This window comes from Alligator sinensis, unplaced genomic scaffold, assembly GCF_000455745.1.
Source record: "Alligator sinensis unplaced genomic scaffold, ASM45574v1 scaffold471_2, whole genome shotgun sequence".
In the NCBI taxonomy this organism is placed as follows: domain Eukaryota; kingdom Metazoa; phylum Chordata; order Crocodylia; family Alligatoridae; genus Alligator; species Alligator sinensis.
Genome location: NW_005842143.1, coordinates 505,961 through 523,635, shown reverse-complemented (window position 1 = coordinate 523,635; position 17,675 = coordinate 505,961). Strand labels below are relative to the sequence as shown.

At 41.3% G+C, this 17,675-nt stretch overlaps 1 protein-coding gene across 1 annotated transcript in view; it reads left to right on the top strand.

The window, feature by feature from the left end:
* The window catches only part of LAMC1 (laminin subunit gamma 1), a 151,732-nt gene that overhangs the window by 80,687 nt on the left and 53,370 nt on the right, over positions 1-17,675 (top strand). The gene's annotated exons all lie outside the window — the stretch shown is intronic.

Sequence of the window (17,675 nt, the reverse complement as noted above, 5' to 3'; positions counted from 1 at the left end):
ATGGAAAATTTGACCAGAGTATTTGCCTTCCCTTAGTCTCTTGGTACTTACAGCTAGGATTCAGTCATTTGGTGGAGTCCCTTCTTGAACCTTCAGGGAAAGCCATCCACAAAATGTCCCCTTTTGGATTGATGGGAACTTCTGCAGTTGCTAAGGAATATGTACACATAAGTTTTCTTGTTGTCAAATAAGAGGCAGTTAGTTGTGCATTTTATTCTGGTTAAGGAATACATTTTTTAATTTTTTCCCCTTTGGCAGTGTGGGATATAATCCTGTTCCCCCTCAAATGTGAAGTTTAAATGCCTCTGTCTCACCTGCACCAGTATTAACAATTAGCTGTCCTAGTGTTTGTCTATCTGTATAAAACTTGTAGCAAAGTTCCTGGTTTTCATGGCACTACTTAGTCATCAGGATAAAAATCCTGTGGTAGGGCTTTTGGTTTTAATACGTTGTAAATTTTTTTTAGAAGCTTTTGGGGGAAGACAGAGTGTTAATTACATCATTCTGCTATTTTTAATAGGGCCTTTTTCAACAGGAAAGTTGTTTGCAATGTTCTCTCAAGATAGATTCTAGATTTGTCCAATTTCCTCCTCTAGATATTCGTTACGTGGCTGGATGCCCGTGACCAACAGTGTGTTATCCTCAGTGTTCATGTATCATGTTTCTACACCTTGTTGTTTGGGCTGCCCTGTGGGAGCTGCTACAGACCCATGGATCGAAATTCAATTGAATGCATGTGGGCCATGATCCATTAATTGCTTTCAAGATCGGGACTAAGGCAGGGATGTCAAACTCATTTGGCCTGTGGGGCAGATGATTTGCGTGGTGTTGGCCCACAGGCTGAGCCAGTTCCACAGATCAGCCCCACATTCTGGATCTGGAGTGGGCACCGTATGCAGCATGGTCCTGCTGCAGGGCTGTGCAGCATGGCCCCAGAGTGTGCCACAAGGCCACTCTGAGGCTGTACTGCTTGCAGTCATTGCTTCACCACTCCAGGACATGAGCTAGGACAGGTGCTTCGAACATGTGGGGCCATCTAGCATGCCCCATGTGGTGCCTGTGGGTCACTTTGAGACCCACAGGCAGCACCAGGAGTGGATAAGGCTCTGTGGGCCCTATCTGGCCTACGGGCTATATGTTTGAAATCCCAGAACTAAAGCATTCAGTAGACATCAGAAGCTGATTTGGATGCCAGTAGAGCAACTGAGCACAGTCCTGACGTGCTCACAGTATCCTTATCTACGGAGAAAGCAGGCAGTTGCATTTTGTACCAGACAGTACCTTATCTTCACATTCAGCCTCTCACTTTCAGCAATCAATTTGAAGGTGACAGGTGACGGAGTTGTTGTCATCAGGTCCTCCTCTGGGAAGAAGAGACCAGTTTCTAAAGTAGGTAGTGGTAAAAGGAATACAATTTAAATACCATTGTTAGTTCAGCATCCTTACTGAGGGAGAAGTTCCAAGGTTTTACATCACTTTGATTTGGGGGCTGTATGTCTTCATTGGAAAGTTGGAAAAAGGTCTGAACTAATTCTTCATTGCTTCCCCTTTTTCAGTTAGCCCCACTTTGGTCTTTCCAAAGTTTGCAGTTGCCCTATATCTGGCTCCTCATCCCTTTTGAGCATTCTGAATAGTGGTGGTTGCATACATTGAAAATAGAGATAAGTAACTGAACATTATCAGTGTAATGTTGTGGAACTGAACTTGTGTCCTATCACCATCACTCCAAATTATCTCCTATATATATTGATAAGAAGTGTGGATAGAGTGACATCTCTGGAATCCCATAGGTCAGGGATAGCCAACCTACAGCATGAGCAGCAGAAGTGGCACAGACAGCTTTTGTATGTGGCACGTGACAGATCAATAAGGGGAACAGGTAGCACAGCAGCAGATAGGGCAGGAAATAGAAGATAGAGCAGGACATCAGGCAGGGAACACAGGTGAGGAAGTAGAAAGCAAAGCAGGAGATTGGGCAGGGAGTACAGAGTAGGGGATAGAAAGCAGAGCAGCAGATCAGGCAGAGGAAGGGGATTTGAGTGTGACATTCGGGTAGGGTGCTGGGTTAATTTGTGGCACCTACTATTCGGTAACTGATCAGCAGAGAAACACTTTTCTTGCATACAGTGTGCCCTGAAATAAGCTGTGCACATTGAACATTTTTGCACGTTTGCGCTGCAGCACCAGGCACTTTTAAAAGCGCCTGGTGCTGTGGTGCATGCATTAATATAAATGGCGAAATGCGTGTCAGCGCTAAGAAAATGGCAGTGGCACACTTTTGAACTAAAATGCATCAGAAGTGTTCAAAAGTACACCACCGCCATTTTCTGTACAGTGACGTGTATTTTACCTCTTATACAACTGCACGCAACTTGAAAGAGATCTGGTGCATTGCAGCACAAAAATATGTGTATAAATGCCCATTGTTTGAGACACAGAATGAATAAAAAAGATCCTTCCTTCTAGTAACTCAGTTGTAAGAGCTAAGGAACTGCACCTGCTTATTGTTCTGTTCCCTGTGGATTGTGTGCAGACTTTCTGACACTTACTGGTTGAAAGCAAAAGTAAACTACTTTTAACGTATTTCCTTACACATGCCAATTTTCAGCAGCTGTCTAAAGAAAAAAAGTATGTGTTGTATGCAAGAAAATATGGTAGCCAACAGCATTGCTATTTTATATTGTATTTCTCATTTTTTCAGAGACAAAAACACTTTTGATGCATGAATCTATTTTAGGCTGTCTGCTGATTCGAGGAATGAAAACGGATTATACAATATTGAGTAGCAATATAGAAGTATGCAATCACATTAAACACAAGGCTTTTACAAGGTGGTTTAAATGATCAGACTTTTTCCTTTTCCTATGTTTGGACTGCGACAGGTAAGAGAGAACCATATATAAGACAATACAGACTTCAGTAGAAATATGTTAAATATATGGCTGTGCCTACAGTGGGGTTGGATTGTTTTGGAAAATGTGGCATCTGCAAATTCAAAACCTAGCTTTGGGTTATAAGGAGGACAGTTATGGATTAGAATCCAAACTACCACTTGCCATATGCTGGAACAAATAACTAAATAAATCTTTTCCACAGCACTTAATGCATAATGGATTAGAAGCACTAGTTGTACAGTCTAATCTATGTCACTGTCCTCTCTAAAACAATTTAACACACAAATTAGCTACATGCATGAAAGAACCATCCCAGTTGCATGCCCTGCTGAGAAGACTCTGAAATCTTAACCTACAAATGATGTGAATTTTTTAATAGTCTGTGTCCTGTGAAAAATGCTTCCTTGTAAAGGTCATTTACACTTACATTAAGTGAAAATTTCATAATTTGGTGTTTATTGCAGATAATCAAACTATATTCCCTGGGAGGACAGTGGTCTTATCTGGTGATATTACTTTACAAGGAAAAATATTGTCTGGCCATTTCTTTTCAGCTGAAACCCTGCCTGAAAAGAAAGGTGTGGGGTGCATCTATCACAGAATGGTATTTAGAGAGGAATCTTTTTTATTTTTAAAAATTTTTTTCTATCTTCTGAGATCCTATCTAAAAGAGGTGTTTGTTGCAAGTGTGTCCACAGGAGGTCCTGTACTACAGTGATGTCACTTGAAATGTTCTGTAAAATAATCTCAGTAGTTGGCAAGAAAGTAAAATGAGTGGGTTTATTATTGTGCTGTCTAGAGTTCATTCAGTAAGTGCTTCTGCAGCTGTTTTTGATCCATACTATTAACACCCAGATCCGAGCGCTTAATTACCAAAAGCACCAGCTCTTAGGGAAGTAAGTATTTAAATAGTAGGAGCTCTAATAAATGATTTATTTGAGTTTTTTAGAAGAAATTGCATTTTTTTACACTATATTTGCCTCACTGCAACACTGTTAATGGATCTAGATGCTAGGGGCCTGGCCCTTCTTTGACATCATACAGTTCCCAGTATTACTCTGAACAGTTCATAGCTATCTAGGCAAAAGGACATTTTAGCCTGTTCCTTTATATAGCAAGCTGCCATAGGGCCTCATCCCATGACTTTTAGAAATGTACACCACAGAAGACCCTGAAATTAAGACCCTTTCAGTTAAATAACTGGTGGCACAAGGTTATTGCTGAGACACAGACTATAGGGCACAGAAAACAGGAAACTGACTTGATAGCACAGGGCATCACTGATATTCCCAGTGGTATGATGTCTCCATTTTAAGAAAGCAACAGATTTAGCCCATTTTTAATATTTTTAGTAAGGGCAGCAAGGAAATGGTTTCTAAATGTTATCTCATTCCAATAAAAAACTAACAAATTTTTTTTTGCTGTAGCCTGATCTGTCACGGTACTTCAGACCTCTTTCTCTAGCCCTCAGCAGGCAAGGAGTATCCTATCTAACTTAAAGAGGAAAGGTTTTGTTACATGTGCAGCCAGAGATACTTTGGAGCATGGCATAAGGTTTATTCAGGTCCATTCCATTCTTTCTTTTAAATAAAAATTAAAACCCTTTTTCTTCTCTTTTCTCTTTCTTTTTCTTTAATAAAATGTTATAGCTAGCATGGAAAAACCTCAGTTTGGGTACTATGTGAAATGCAAGTAGGTAGAATTATAATTCTCCTTGCTAATTTCATGATCCCAAAATAATCTAGTTGAGTTGCCCTGAGTGTTTAAAGTTTAATCCTGTTAAGCAGTATTTACTACCTGTATGTCTATTCTGTTTGTTTTCTTCTAAAAATTGAGAGGTAAACTATACCACTGATAGCTATTTCTGCGATTTTCTGTTTTCTGTCTATCTGTATAGCTACCATTTCTAAATATGCGCTTGCTTGTGATGTTCTGCTTTTATATACTTACGCAATTTTTATGATTTGTTTCATGTTTTGTTTTCCTATGGTTAGCTTACTGCATAATTATAATGGAAATGCACCAAAGCAAAAGATTCTAGAAGTCGTTCATTGTGAGTTCAAATACCAAGGGAAATCTTCTCTTCCTGCCATAAGAGCCAAACAAGATATAGAAAGAGGCTTCTTTTTTATTTTTAAGGATGTTTTTGGAAATGACTTTGCAGTGAACTTGACTTCATAAAAATCCTACTCCAGTAGTTGCCATGTTGATCCATCATTGCACAGTATCATTGCATAGTATCCTGTGTGTCACAGTAGCAGAGAGTAGATGCTGAAAAGGAAAGTAAACTGGGACTGATGAGGAATTTTTTCCCACTGTTCCCCTCTCACTTGCGGCCTCCAGCATTTAAGTCTAGGAAGTTTTAATTCAGATGTTGTATCCCTAACTCTGCTCAATAGCTGGTGATGCCCCTTTCCTCCAAACACTTGTCCAATCTCTTTTTGAATCTGTCTAAACTGTCAACTTCCACAATATCTGGTGGCAAATGAATTCTACACTTTAATTGCATGCTGTATGAAAAACGTTTTAAACATACTACCTATTAGTTTCATTTTGTGACACCTAGTTCTTGTATTGAGGGTAAATAATTAGTATTTATTCTCTCTTTGCCCTTTAGTATTTTGTAAAACCATTCTGATGTCTTCCCTCAGGCATCTCTCTTCTAAACTGAATAGGCTTACCTTCTTTAGTCTCTCCTCATATGGGAGCCCCTTCATGCTGCTAATCATCATTGTTGCCCTTTTCTGTACCTTCTCTAGTTCTATATCCTTTTCGAGGTGTGGAGACCAGAATTGGGCCCAGTATTCAAAGTGTGAACACACCCTGGATTTACAAAGGGGCATAAGGATACTTTCCATTTTGTTCAGAATTCCCTTCTTAATAACCCCCAACATTTTGTTTGCTGCCTTGACATCTGCCGAGCACTGAGCTGATGCTTTTAGTGAACTGTCTTCAATGACTCCCAGGTCTCTGTCCTGTGTGGTAACAACTAATATCATGTTGGCTGTTCTTTCTAATATCTATATAATTAGAAAAGGCGAGCCTTATTCAGCTCTGGACAAGCTTTTCTTTGTGATTTATTTAACATTTTGTGACAGGTGGTAGAGAATGGTAATAGAAATATTATAGTATACTAGCAGTGTTTATTATGACTTGAATTAAAAAATTTTCACATGGTGAGTAGGAGTTGGAATGATGGGGGGCTGGAGACTAATCAATTTCTGAAGTTTCACGTGATGGAAATGTCTAGCCCTTGTGGCTATGATGATAGCAGAGCACAAGTTCACGTCTGGAGGGTTGCTGAAGTTAAAGGCAGCCAATTTCAGAACTTGCTGCTGCCGACAACTTTCACAAGCTGGGGAGGGGTTCCTTTCAGCAGCCTAAGGGGCTGGGAGGAAAGCTTCAGATTGAACAAATAATAACTGTTAAATGATTATTGTATAAGACAGAAATGCGAACTGGGGTCCAGAGAGGGCACTGGATTGAAGTAGAGACACCTTCTAAGTTTTAGTATTGGGAGCGAGGCAGGAGAGGAGGAGGAGGAGGCATGGACTTCAGTACTCCTCACCCGCACACATGGGCACTAATCCTGTACATTTCAAACTTGCTCTCTTAGCTACTGCATTTTAGGCTTTTTGCACTTGCATTTGTTGAACTTCTTAAAGTGTGGTACTACATATATGAAGGCATGCAGTTGAGGCTCTTTATAAATGGTCCTGTTCCAATAATAGTTGTAAATAGCTCTATAGTGGACTTGACCTTTTATAAATGATCCTATTCCAAGAATACTTTTGTCAAGCATATCTATTTTCCAGGCCCTTCCTGAGGAAGTGGGTTGAGGGAGTAAGTTGTCTCACGTTGTCAGAGTAAGTGATTTTCGAGTGCTGAGTCCAGGGATCTGTCCCTATGTTGAGGTATGCAGTGCCTTCTGTAGCTTGGGAAAATCAGTTGACCTGTCTGCATCATCCACTCCAACTTTGCAGTGATTATACTGCAGCTTTGCAACATTTTCAGGTTTTTTTTTCCCCAGACAAATAACTCATGTTTTAGGAAGAATAAATAAAACACAATGTTTGCCCTGGTTTCTCAGCCTGAATTGGTTAGGGGAGTTGTGACTGTCTTAGACTTAATGTTTTTAATATTTCACTGGAGCATATTACAATACTTTATTGTCACGAGATAACGTACATTTGCAGTGTCCAAGTACTTTAGCTACAGAAACCAAGACTTTGTGTTCCTTTGCTTCAGCCAGTGTAAAATCTGAATCATGGAGTTAATTATTATCCTGTAATAGATTTCAGTTTACCCACTCTATCCGTCCTTTCTTAAATTCCTTCCAAAATATTTTGGAATACAACTTTAAGGATGCCTTCCCTCCCTTCCCCCTCCCCTCCTCGGTATTTTCTGTAATATTAAAATCTCTTTTGGGGAAAATTAACGTGTAATTTGGCTTTAAACAATTTAGTTGACCACCTTTTAAAAATAATTCTAGTTCTAATGCTGCAAAGAAGGTTTGCAAGGTTGTGTAGAACTCCTTGTCTGACAGTAGTGTGTCCTTAAAGATGCTGACTAGAGCAGGGGTAGGCAACCCCAGGTCTGGGTGCCAGAGCATGGCACACAAAGGCATTTTGCTTGGCATGCACATCTCAGGGCAAATGGTGGGGAAGGGCCATACTGCCACAACAAGGATCAGACCACTTGTGGCTCCCCCGCCATCTGCCCCTGGCAGGCCAATCTCTTATAAGTCAAGGTTGCAGGTGTTTTGCCACTCTGCCCGAAAACCTTGCCAATCCCTGCTGTAGACCAGGAAATGTACCTATGAGAGATGTTTCTAAGAAGGATTAGTTTAGTACCAGGGATGAGATGTTAGTTAATCAGGGATGGGATGTATCATGTAATTCCAGAAGTAGCTTTGTAATGAAATTCCTGTAGCATGATGATGCCAGCCATTTCTGGTCCTCCTTAGGGTGTAGTGATATTTGTTTGCTTGTTCTGGGTGTAAATACTATTGAATGATAATTATTCCTTCCAAGATGCACCTTTCACACAGTTAAATTGACATTCCCCTCTGTGAAACAAAGATCTGACAAGAAGTTAAAACTTGAAACATTTGCTTTTAATTGATGATTCTTTTTTATTTAAAAAAAAATACACAGTATTGGTGATCACTTCATAAATAAAAGGGGGTTGATTGTTGTTGTTGTTGTGGTGGTTTCATTGCTATACAGTGCTCTTAGCCTTGATTGTCTAATCCTAGTGAGACTATGCTTTTTGTTTTATTCCTCTTTAATTTCCAGAATAGTAAAATTTTCCGGAATGCCCTTTCACTTTTCTCAGGAATAAGGAATCCCTTTAAAGAGACAAGATATCTAATCTTTCTTTCTGTTGGTGTGTTAAGTGGTGCTCATAATTGGAACAGCAATAACTTGACTATGATCTGTTCCCTGCAAAACCACCTGAGTTTGGCTGTGTAACTGCAGCACACTTGATCAACACCTTTTGGTTCTGGTATGGTGGAAGGGTGTGGTTCACACCCTGGATATATGATAGGAGCAGTGAACCATCAGAGTGAAACTGGGACTCTTGGTTGGCTGTAATCAAGGTACACCCTTGTTGATTCTGTGATAGAGGGAGGTGGTTTCACCACTTGGATGTGTAATAGGAATAGAAAAACGACAGAGTGGAATTCAGACTCTCAGTGAGCTGTAATCTTGATATATTCACTTCTGTGCAAAGTGAGTTTAAGAGTCCTTCTTTACCCTGTGGGACTGAGGAAGGACATTGGGGTTGTGTGTACAGAAATATCCTGTAAATTACACATAGTATCTTTCTAATCCATATTGGATTAAATGTAGATGGTTTTTCACTTTACTTGCACAGTGTTCATGTCAAAGATGCACAAACAAAGAAGAGTAGTGGCTTGTGGTTTTCTCCTTTACTAAATATTGTATTTTGTATTGTTTAGGTGTATAACCTACATGCTGACTACCCGAGATGGGGAAAGGGAAAATGGTTTTTGGCTAAATTTACTTCAGTCTGTGCAGGAGAGATTAGAGCATTTTTCATGTGGAAATATGGCTGGAATAAGCAGTCTTGATGACTTATCAATGTTGGATCATCATGCAATACTTCACTATGCAGCCTTCTGCTGTCCTGAGCCGCCTACGTGCGCAACTCAATGGTGCCTTTGTTCAAGATTGTTTAGAAGAATGCATGAGCTAATGGGGTGGTGGGAGTTCAGTTTAGTTCCACTGTGTTAAAAGCCATGTTAATTCCCAAAGTGTCCTGAACATTTCCTCCATACATCCTTACATAGGAAGGGAACTCTTAGAAAATTCAGCCTGGTCTGCTCTCATCCCTCATAAAACACCACGTGCTATGCGTCTATTTGAGACTAGAACACTTCAAACATTTCTTGTTCTCGCCAAAGATTAATTCAGTTCTGAAACCTGTACAGGTACTGAAGGACCTTCTCTAATAAATTAAACTTAATTTTCTCTAAGCACTACTTTATTAAAAGCCTGTATTCCACAGTTTGAATGACATTGCCCCTGTTCTGTTATCTACGGACAAAAACAAAACAAAAAACAGTGGTCTCACGTTGCAACAAGGGAAGTTTGTTAGATATTGGGAAAAACTTTCTCACTAGGAGGGTAGTAAAACACTGGGACTGGTTACCTAGAGAGTTTGTGTATCTCCTTCCTTGGAGGTTTTTAGGACTTGGTGAGACAAAACTTTGGGATGATCTAGTTGGGGATGGTCCTGCTTTGATCAGGGGGTTCTTCTAGATGACCTGAGATCCCTTCCAACCCTAACTTTTTCTATGATTCTGTGATTCAAGTAGAACATGATAAATGTGGCACTTTATTTCCCTGCTTATTGTGAAAAGTGGATAATCTCTAACTTTGGTTGGTACCCACTAACAGTTGGCTGTGAATGGCTCTTGATTCAGGATCTCATCCAAAGAATATCATCCTACCTCTTCCTTTCATCTCCTCTGAGGCTTGGTATAGCTTTGATTTTTCTCATCTTTTCGGTTAAGAGATCCATGGTAAAAAATAAAACAAAACCGTATTGATGATTTTGGAATACTCTAGTCTCCTTATAAATTACTATTCCTATCCCACAATGAAGTCTGCATTCTGGGATCTGGAGTATTTCACTCGCCTCATAATACTGTGCACTTGTCTACAATTTTTCCCAACCAAGTGAACAAAGAATATATTGGGTTTACTAGAAAATGCGCTAGTTGAGAATTTGCTTGGGTTTGCTAGCTTGGAGTACAGTATCTCCTTTTGGTAACCGTAAGTAGTAATGCACTGCCTACTAGCTACCTGTTGTGGTTACTACAAGGTGCACATCTGTACCATTGCACTTTCTTGTTCAGAAGGGGTTCCAGCTTCCACAGTACACTTCTTCCTGCCTACAGACAGTACAGGAAGGTAAGCCATCTCCCTCCTTGTCTTTTCAATATTTGTTCCATGTAACAACTTGGTGCATGAGTGTTCATCTCTTAGGCAGGGTGAGAGAGGTGGTTAGTCTGAAGTCAGGCAGAAGGTAGGGCAGGGCAGGGCAGCACCATAGAGATTAACTGATTCAGACGGGCATGAGCTTTCACAGGAAGCAACCTACTTTATCAAGTCTGACAGAGTAGGTTGCTAACAAAACCTCATGCTTCTCAAAACCAGTCAGTCTCTGAAGTGCCAGCCTGCCTTGCCTTTTGCCTCAGTAGGGTGAGGATCACCGACATCTGGTCAAATTCAAGGAAGGACAACAAGATTGATCTTTATAGTATGGCTTTTTTAAATATGGCTGTTTGGGATGTGTGCAAATTAGTAATAGCAGATGGATGAAGCCTAGTAAGGGATGGTGGATAAGTAAGGCAGAGACAACTGAGAAGAGCATAATAAAAGTGGAATAAGAGCAAAGAAAATTGAAGGCAGGGCAGGGGAAGGACAGGTAATGGCAAACAAGGGATGCAAAAGCTAATCTTGTTTGCATGTGATTTTTTTAAGGAAAGGGTTAAAAAGAACCTGAATGTGTTCTCCTCTGGGTAGGAGAATATTAACAATAAACAATTGTCCTCACCCTGTCTTATTGAAGAATGGAAATAAAATTTGGGAAAGCAGCAATGTACAGGAGCATGCACTTTGTTTTTTCTCTTTTGGACTCTTAGAGCCAGAACTTGGATGCCTAGCTGAGAACTGAACGATACCTATATGGAAACTGAAATGCAGATACGTTTCCAAGACAAAAATTGTAGCCACTATTCTAAAGAGCAGAGTTCAGAGTATAAAAATAAAGATGCCACTTTCTCATGCTCTGCCCAAAGTGCCAGACTGATCCATGCTATAATTGGTAGCAACATAGCTGATGTTGACATTTTTAAATTTTCAGTGTTACGTTTGTATTTACATTCGGAGGCTGAAGGGTGGGTTGTACCTCTCAGTTTAAATGCTGCCTCCTTTACACAAATGCAAGTCTTTGCACAGTGGATCAAAGAATAACTGATGCCAGAATAGGGATACCCCTGCAATACGAAGCAACTTAGCATGAAATAGTTACTTTCCATCTTGGATTACTTCGGTGGATGACCCAGTGCAGATTGTGGATGGTGAACGTTGGGGCCATTGCATCTACTGCTGATCATTCCCCCTGAATCTCGCTCTCTCGCTCTACGTCTGCTGCATCACTTTACTCTCAAGCCTTGTCCTTTCTTCCAGAGAGGCACAACTCTGCACAAAGAATACAACATCCATATTTAATATTTTTGTTGTGGTGTCCCCATTTATTCCTAGAACAGTGGAACCATAGTTATTCCTCTGTACTTAGTTTTCCTTGTGTACAGCCAGAGAGGGGAACAGTGTTTGATTCTGCAGGTCATCCCAGACCTAGATTACATTTCATCAGATCACATTTGGGCTGGTGTGGTGCTTACTTTGTGGCATACTTGCCAAAAAGTTTTGCCCCTGTTGTTCTAGAGAAGCTACTGGTATGACTTTAATGTTGCATGCCAGCTCCTTGCTTATGTTGTACAGATAGCAAGTCTGACAATTAAGAACTGCTGCCCTCCCTTCATAACTGAAAGGAAGAGGAGAATTTAAAAGTAATAGCTTGAAGAAGGGAAACCAACTTGCTTAATTTTGAGTTGTTTGCTTACCCTTTTTTGCTATTTTTTCGAAACTTTGCTTTAGAAGCAAAGAATGCCATGTCTTGTGAATAAGTGCAGCTAGACTAATAACAGGAGCATTATTTTCCTTTCTCTCCACTCTTCCTCCTCCCCAACACAGATAGATAACAGACCTTTAATAGCCATCATTCTCTCCCAATACTGGCAGATTGCTTTCTCTGCACTTAGAATAGATTAGTATCTTTAGTTCCAGTCCTTGGCTCTTTGCCTTTTTGAATCCCTATCCCTATGGTTAGACTTAATACCTTTTTAGATTTCCCCCCCCCCAATTACAAAATACCAATGTTGCTCTTTTCCTGAGCAGTATAAATTGTACTGCTTATGGTCCCACCTCCATGTGCTTCAACTATTTGCTAGGTACTACATCTAAAATAAACTCTTAGCCATTTTAAATTGGGCCTTCATGAAAGGTGTGGGATTAGTAGCTGCTGAATGGTAACCTCCTTTGGTGTTATAGGATTAAATTAGCTGGTGCTCAAAGGTTAAAAAGGTTCGTGTCCCAAAGGTTAAAAAGGTTCGTGTCCCATTACTACTTCTTTGAAAAAGCCACTTTCTTAGTAGCTTGTTTCTCATTGTATAGTTTCTCAGCTTTTCTGTGCCTCATTTTAATTCATTTTCCATTCCAGAAAACCAGTCAGGACTTGTTTATATGGTTAGATTGATGTTCCAGGCCACCATTGTGTATTTTGAAGATATTCAGTTTTGGACACTGATTTACTTTAACTTAGTAAAATGCTTGCATAGGTTTTTTATAGATTTCTCGGAGTTGAAGCTAGTACAGGCAGTCCTTGACAAGACATTTCGAGTTATAACTGTCACAACCCAAAGTTGTGATTTTTGTTTTGTGTGTGCTTTGGCACTGCTAAATTATTTTTCTCGCTAAATTGCAGCTTCTTTGCACGGTGGAGTTTTCTGCTGTAAAGGAGAAACCCCGGTGCAAGGGAGAATTTCCCGCCAATTTTGTAGCTTTCTTTGCATGGTGCATTTCTTTTTGCATCTAAGAAATGCTCGGTGCAAAGAGTTCCCGCCATTTGTATTATAATTTGAGCCCCATTATTGGCTTGCGTGAAATTATGCACACGTGGCGGCTAGCGATTGACTTGCTAGCCGTATAAAAAGCTTGAGTGGTTTCCGCCCAAGTTGGAGGACTCCACGAACACCAGGAGGAGGAGACTTCACGCTGTGTGAAGATCTCTAAGCGCTGCGGAGCCTATTGGACCCAGCGCATTTAAAGCAGGCAACAGGGGTCTGATCAGCCTCTAGCCTCTCCCCGTCGCTGTTCACAATCCTCGTCGTATCCCTCTCCCTGCGCGCAAAAGGACCCATGGAGCCTAGCAAACTTTGTGTGAGTCTATTCAGAGCTCTTTGTCTCGACTACTTTCTTCGGTTGGCGCGACGGGCTCGCGGTTTAGAGCCTCCAACCGGACGGGCTAGAAGAGTGTTCACGGGAAGGAACTCTAGTCCACCTCTCATCTTTTCTATCTGTAACCGCAACTCAAGCAAGTTTTCCAGCCTACACCGCGACTATCTTCGGTGTAAGTAAATAATCTTTAAGTCAACCATTACGCGTCCATGACTAATTCTAGCGTGTCGCCTGTTCTCTCCGACCCCGCGTGCCCGGGCTGCTGGCCACAGCCCGCGCAGAGCACAAAACGGGCCCGGATCGCTCCCGGCCCGCGCAATAACAAACAGCACTTACGACATTTATAAATTAACACCCTGTTTCGACTTTCTGACATCAGTTTTGACTTGACAACGCTTGATCTGATGCGATGCCATGCCAGTGAGCAAGTTCACTGTGTCACCTACCTCCCCGGAGAACCTGTCCAAACTTCTTTGGACATTTTTTTTAAGAAAGCAGACAAGACTCCAGAAAAACCTGTAGCCAAGACTCCTGAAAAGACTCCAGCCAAGAGCCCTTCAAAAAGTCCAGCAAAGTTACCTCAAAGTCCTTCCAAATCGATATGATTGCTATTTACAATCGAAATGCATTAATATAATACATTAATATAGCTATATTACTCATCTATAATTGATTGAGTACAAAATTCTGGGTTATTTTTGGTAAAAATAGGGTATCAGGCCTCGGTTCAGGAACCAATCACCCATTTATAACATTGTTCTTATGGGAAAATCGGTTCCAAGTTACAGCGTTTAGACTTATGATGCAATTTTCAGGAACCAATTGTGTTGTAAGTCTGAGAACTGCCTGTATAAAACTAAGGTGCTCAAGGGACAGACTAGAGTGTCGATTGCTAGAGTAGTCCCACCAGATTAAATGAGTGTCTGGGAGAATGACAGTCGCTTCTTCCTATGCCCATCAAGAAGACAACAACCCACTGAGCTCAGGTCCACCTGGTGAAAACATGGCATCTGGCTGCGTAGTTCTAATCTGTAGGGACTTCTTAAACTGAAACTCATCTTAACTCTTAGTATCTTAAAAAAAAAAAAAAAAAGTAGTACTGATAACCACCATGGCAGGATTCTCGTCACAAAGAATTAGATAAATTGTTGTTCAGATGACAGGTTGTACTTAACTCCCATGTCTTTGTCCATCTCCCAGTGGGATCTGACTCCTGAGGGAATTCCTGCAGAAGTTGGGTAGTGTTCTTAAGTCTCGAGCAGCAGATCAAAGGAAGGAAAAAAATTTTTTGGCAGCAGTCCAGAGTGTAAGCAGAAAGGTAGAGGCATTCTATTGTGCAGAGACAATAAAATATATATTTCCAGAAATCTAATGTTTTCTAGTTTGTGGTGCAGTTGATTCTGAAAGAAGGAGCGTTAGGGGGGTGGTTTGTTGGCTGTTTTTTCTTCTCCCCCACCCTTCCTCCTCCCCATAAGCAGTAGTTTCAAAGTTTGGTGGAGTTTTCCATAGTCTTTGTGTTTTGAAGCAACCCAAGTGGGTTAGAACTTAAATCTTGGGTATTAACTCTGCCCATATTCCATTGTTGGAATATGGGCAGAGAGGTAGACGTTAATTTGGGCCCTTATGCAGTATAATTTTTCACATGAGTTTCTCCTATTAGAGAAATTTTATAGCAACATTAGAGCTGACTATCTGGACAACATTTTGAGGAATTGTGTATGGTAAAGAAAAGGAAGCTAATTTTCCAAAGTACAGTGTGGTGAGTGTGAGTAGATCGGTAATGAAGGAGGAGAGTGTTAACCTATACTTATCTTATAAAGGCATTTGCTCACAATCCAGCACTTGTAGCAGGAGTGCCAGCTGGCGGGATGTTTTCATGATGTAAATTATCCATCCGTTCTGAAGAGCCCAGAGTACAAGGAAGCCTTTTGTGTGTAAGAATGAATTCCTAACTGAAGACAAGGAAGAGAGCTTCTCAATGGCATATCTATTTGCATTTTCCATTCTTTTTTTACTGTTTTTCAGCAAGTCACATTTCCTGATAGTCCCTAGGATAGCAGCAATGGTGGCAAGGGTAGTCTCCCACTAACTTTAACTGCAATAGGCAATTGCCAGCCCATGTAATGCTAGCAGTGGTGCACTACCATAGAATGTTTGACAGCAGCGCTATCTTGGGATTTTGTCAGTATAAACATCCTCTCATCAGGGCCCTATTGAAGCACACCCCACCCTAAACTGAAGGGGGGTGTTTTGGGTTTTTTTTTTTTTAATTAAACATGGATTCTCCATTATCCAAGCACCCCAATTCTGCTTTTGCAGAATAAAATACTACATGCTGGCATAGGTCCTTTTAGTCTCTTACGAAGATTCAGAGACTCTAAGCTCTGCTTGACGGCATTGCTCCCCAACCAGTGTAAGCATGGCATTCCTCCCCAACCAGTGTAAGCATATTTTAAACAATATGCCTGATGCTAGATATTATTTTAAATGAAAATTCACATATGAAATGCATATAACATCTCTCTTATCCCCTTCTAATCTTCTTGCCTTATTCATGTGCCAAGCGAGAGGAAATTTACTCCCCTGTGGAGTTGTAAAATAAGTTATTTCTTTGAAGACTTTTTGATACTAAGAATGTTAAGACTATTATTGAACTTTGTAATTGTTTAGAGGCATTAAGTATACCTTCGTTGGCTCAACTCCCCGTCCCATGTTTCTTGAAGTAGTGTAGTTCAAATTCCATGGGGCAGCATGGAGAATCTATGCACCCTCAGGAAAATTAAGAGTTGTTTTGAAGCAAGATCTCTGTCAGCAGACTTAAGAGATGATCTTTGAACCTTGGGATGTGTCTGCGGATCTCAGTGGGAGATGGGAATGGGAATGAGCTCTACAAGAATCAGAACTCTTTTTATGTAGGTCTGTGTAGGTCATTGGTACTGTGGTACTTATTTTCAGCTGTTTAAGCAATAACCCTTGTGTGGAGGGCTGAACCCGTAGTTGCAAGACTAGACTTATGAGAGTTTTTCTTCATAATTTGGACACTTTTTTTTTGTTTTTTTTTCAAACTTGGATTCGACTTCTGCTAAAGCATTCAAAAGTTTCAAACTGTACTCATAATCACTAATTAGCTTTCATTCTCTTACACTTCAGTAAACTTTTTTAATGACCACCTGGAATTCTTATTGAAAAGTAAACATTTTTCCTGAACAGTTATTAACTGCCCTTGCCTAACTAGTTCTCAGATGTACCAAGTATGAGAGAAAGTCAAACACTGTAGGCTTCTCTGAACAGAACAATTGTTTTCTTATCTCTGAATATTATAGTGTTAAAGCTGCAATTTCCTTCTACTCCTCTAACTTATTGTTGATAGTTCTTAGTACATAATGGCAAGAATTGAATTAGTTCCTGCAAGGTTTGTAAATTAGTATGTGTTGGAATGCCAGGCAGGGCAGATTTGGATGCATCATAGATAGTCATGTTAACTAGTATGCAGGTAACAGCTTGTATGCAGGTATATAGCTTAGTAGTAAGTGTAAACAGTAGCGGTGCACCAATTAAATATTTTTGGGCCGATACTGATGGCTGATTATTAATGAACCATATTAGCTGATACCAATCCAATTGCCGATATGCAGCCCGCTAGCTCGGAGAGCAGTGTCTGGCTGCTAAGTCTGTTGGGAGAGAAAGGACTGGGGTGTAGATCAAGGCCCCTGTGGTAAGGGACGGAGTGGGGTTGGGGCAGGTGCTGGTGCTGTCCAGCCAGGGTGGGGTGGGGTGGGACAGAGCCACGCGACTTGTCCGGCGGCATGTGGGAGGGGGCAGAGATCCCACTGCTATGGGCACCCCTGGGGGAGCCATGGAGCATGTGTGCCCCCCAGATCTGTGACCAGGGTGGGGGCAGGCTGCTGTTGTGGCCTTGGGCTGGGGCTGGCACCCGGGCTTTTCCCATCTGGGGCGGGGCCGGGACTGCACTCAGGGCGGGTGGCGGCACTGGGGTCGGGGGTTGAGGGGGAGAGTGGTGATGGGGTGGGCTACAGCTACCCCAGAATTTGCCATAGCCTGCCCTCCCACTGCCTCTACTGCCTGGCCCAAGCGCTGCCCCACCCCCAGCACTGCCTCCAGCCCGCAGCGACAGCCTGCCCTTACCCTGCACACAGGTCTGGGGGGGATATGGACCCCATGGCTCCCCCAGGGGGGGGGTCGCAGCGGGGTCCACCCCCCCCTCCAC